The sequence below is a fragment of the Apodemus sylvaticus genome, chromosome 18, assembly GCF_947179515.1.
Source record: "Apodemus sylvaticus chromosome 18, mApoSyl1.1, whole genome shotgun sequence".
NCBI classification, from domain to species: domain Eukaryota; kingdom Metazoa; phylum Chordata; class Mammalia; order Rodentia; family Muridae; genus Apodemus; species Apodemus sylvaticus.
The window spans coordinates 32,133,338-32,136,539 of record NC_067489.1 but is presented as its reverse complement, the minus strand read 5'-3'; the positions used below and the strand labels follow the sequence as shown (position 1 = coordinate 32,136,539).

The 3,202-nt window shown below is 48.1% G+C and overlaps 1 pseudogene; it reads left to right on the top strand.

Annotated features, from left to right (window-relative positions):
• The first annotated feature begins 978 nt into the window (after positions 1-978).
• LOC127668991 (60S ribosomal protein L29-like) lies at positions 979-1,458 on the top strand (annotated as a pseudogene).
• Positions 1,459-3,202: the final 1,744 nt, after the last annotated feature.

The window sequence follows — 3,202 nt, the reverse complement described above, 5'->3', positions numbered from 1 at the left end:
CACATTTCTAGAAGAATCTTACCTGCTACAGAAAGGTTCAGGGAAAATCCCTTGTCTTTGTTCCTTTTACTATTGTCGTTATAAAACACTGTAACCAAAGCACCGTAAGGGAGAAAAGCTTTATCTGGCGCATAATTCCAGGTTACAATCTCTCTGTGGTTATGGGGGAATCAGGGTGTCTGGGGCTTGAAGCAGATAGTCATATGATGTCCACAGTCACAAGAAGAGTGCAATAAACACACATGTGTTTGTGTGCTCAGATCTCTATCTTCACATATAATCCAGGATGCCCTGCCTGGAGAAGTGTCCAGTGAAATTATATGGAAACTCGAATGGTCCCTATCATCTCACCGCCGTGATCCCTGGGCACTGCTGACTATGTTGATGCCCTTAGGAGAGGGGGTTTGAGTGAGACTCTTCGTGGCCCTGACCTCAGTGACAGTGAACTTCTAGCACCCTTGCTAGGACCACACCAGCGCTAGCTGTTGGCACCTCCAGGACCTCCTGGACTTCCACCAGTGCCATCCTCTCAGCCTGCCACAGCTGAAGGACGTGGAGCAAGGAAGGAAGCTTCTCAGTGGAGAAGATTCCCAAATGGAACCCTGCAGCAGCATTTCTGCCCAAACAACTGTTCCCTGCTTCGGGAGACGTCTGTTTAACTCTGGCATTAGCGCGTCATTCTAAGGTGTGTTTGAGTGAGTAAACAGAGCATAAGACAAAGACAAACCTCGTGTGGGCGTCCCATAGGCGGTGCCCTTCAAAACTGGTAAGATGGTTTAGCAGGTACCAGGGCGAATGCCTAACCTGAAACTTGAGCTCAGATACTGGAAGAAAAGAACTGACTACTGGAAGTTGTCCTTTTAGGACATATGTAGGTAGCGCGCACACACACACAATAAACTTTAACAAATTGTAAACTAGCTCTCTCTTTCTCTTCCGGTCCCAGGCGCTACGGGAGCCGCGGGTTACCATACAGACATGGCCAAGCCCAAGAACCACACCACACACAACCAGTCCCGCAAATGGCACAGAAATGGCATCAAGAAACCCCGGTCAGAAAGATAGGAGTCTCTTAAGGGGGTTGACCCCAAGTTCCGGAGGAACGCGCGCTTTACCAAGAAGCACAAGGAAAGTCCTGAAGAAGAGGCAGGCCAACAACGCGAAGGCAGTGAGTGCGCACGCAGAGGCCATCAAGGCCCTTGTGAAGCCTCAGGCCGTCAAACCCAAGATGCCAAAGGGCCTCAGCCGCAAACTCAGCCGCCTGGCTTTCATTGCTCACCCAAGCTTGGGAAGCAGATTTGAAGCTACGTGGCCAAGGGCCGTAGGCTCTGCCAGCCAAAGCCCAGGGCTCAAACCAAGGAGGAGGCCACAGCTCCAGCTAAGGCCCAGGCTTCAGCTCCAGCTCAGGCTCCCAAAGGTGCCCAGGGCCCTATGAAGGCCCCTAGAAGAGGCTCCTGACAGTGTGAAGACACATGGACTGCTGTGACACACCTACCCACACACTATTTGCAGATGACCATCATCCTGTGCTGTTTTTACAAATAAACCTGAGGCTGGATCTTTTTTTTTTTTTTTAAATGTAAACTAAAGCATCAATTGCTGGCTACTAAAATAATCTGAGATACACTGAAATTTGTCTTTTAACGTTTCATGGCTCCAGGGCCGATATAGCATAGTTAGATAGATACACAGTAAGCCATTTTACCTTGGAATGAAGTGCGTCCGGCACTTTATTAAAGGCTTCTCTGGGCTTGATTAGATTTGCCTGATGCTTTCTGCTCTCTGCCCAGCATCTTCCAGCCTGGAGGCCTGAGGCTGTTTCTCGATCACAGTCTTTTCCAACGTCGCACCATAAGACCTGGTCTGGTTACCTTAGAGAGTGCACCACCCTTGAGAGCAGCAGCAGCAATGGAACACCTACGTCCTCCTCTGTCCTCTTCATGGGCGTCAGCTGCAAAGTCTACAGGAAGCAGAACCAGCCTTAAAACCTGCTGAGGGCTGTTACTGGATGGTCCGGAAGCCTTTGTTTTTCGTTATTGCTTTTCATTTCTTTTTATGATTTCACACATGTCTGCAATGTATCGTGAACATATTGATCCTGTTTTTGTTTGTTTGTTTGTTTGTTAGCTATTTAAGCGTCCTGTAAGCAAAGAGATAGAAGACCAGTGTAGTACCCATCACTGTTCAGAGAAGAGAAGCTTCATCCCCTGGATGCTTGGCTGAGGCAGTGTAGAGTAATGGTTCCAGTGCTGAGGCTCCCATTGCCTAGGAGAGGGTCCTGCCTCCTTCTCGTCTTTACGGCCACTTGGAACCAGATTCACGAGAGGGTTATGGAAGACAGTGTGGTGATCCTCTCTCTCCCAGAGAAAGAGCTTGGTCTGATGTGGAGATGGGGGCTGGGGGACCAACTAGGCTCTCTCCTACTCTGTGTGGTATAACTTCAGGAAAACACTGAGCATGCTCACCCCACCCCCCAGTTAAGTAGCTGAGGGTCTCTTATATGTGAAGCCACACGGGGTTGGCTGGCCCAGTCTTGGCCCATTACCCTCTTTTAATTCTCTGCAGCCCTATAGATGGTCTTCCTTTCAACCCTTCTTCCGACTTCTATTCCTTGTGTCCTTGGGCAGCTCTCTGGCAGGTAGCCACAGCTGCTACTATTCGTGTTACAAAGTCCAGTACATTGACCGTCAGACAGAGAAGTGATATCTAGAATACACGAACGACTTTTAAAAAACCCACAAAACAAAACAACTAAACGTCAAAACGAAACAACCTAATCTAGAAATTGGCCACAGGTCTGAAAAGAGAATGAGGACGAGTGACCATCTTCAAATGTCTTCGGCTTCTATAGCCATGAGCGAAGTACAAGTTAAAGCCACTCTGAGATGCTACCTCTCTCTCTCAGAATGTTCCCTATCAAGAAAATACATGAGAGAAAATGCAAGAAAAAATGAGGGGAAGGGGAATCCTCACTCACCGTTGGGAAGCAGGCAACCGGATGCCATCACAACAGAGATTTTGTAAAATGGTAAAAGTAGAATTCCATATGACCCAGCTCTACCACTCCAAGGGTATACTAAATGACGCCATACTCCATACCAGAGAGACCTGTACGGAGTGAAAGTATTTTTCTGGTAGGTTGCTACACTCCCTTTTAATCCTGAATAACTATAGGGGATTTCTACCCCATGTTTGCTTGTAT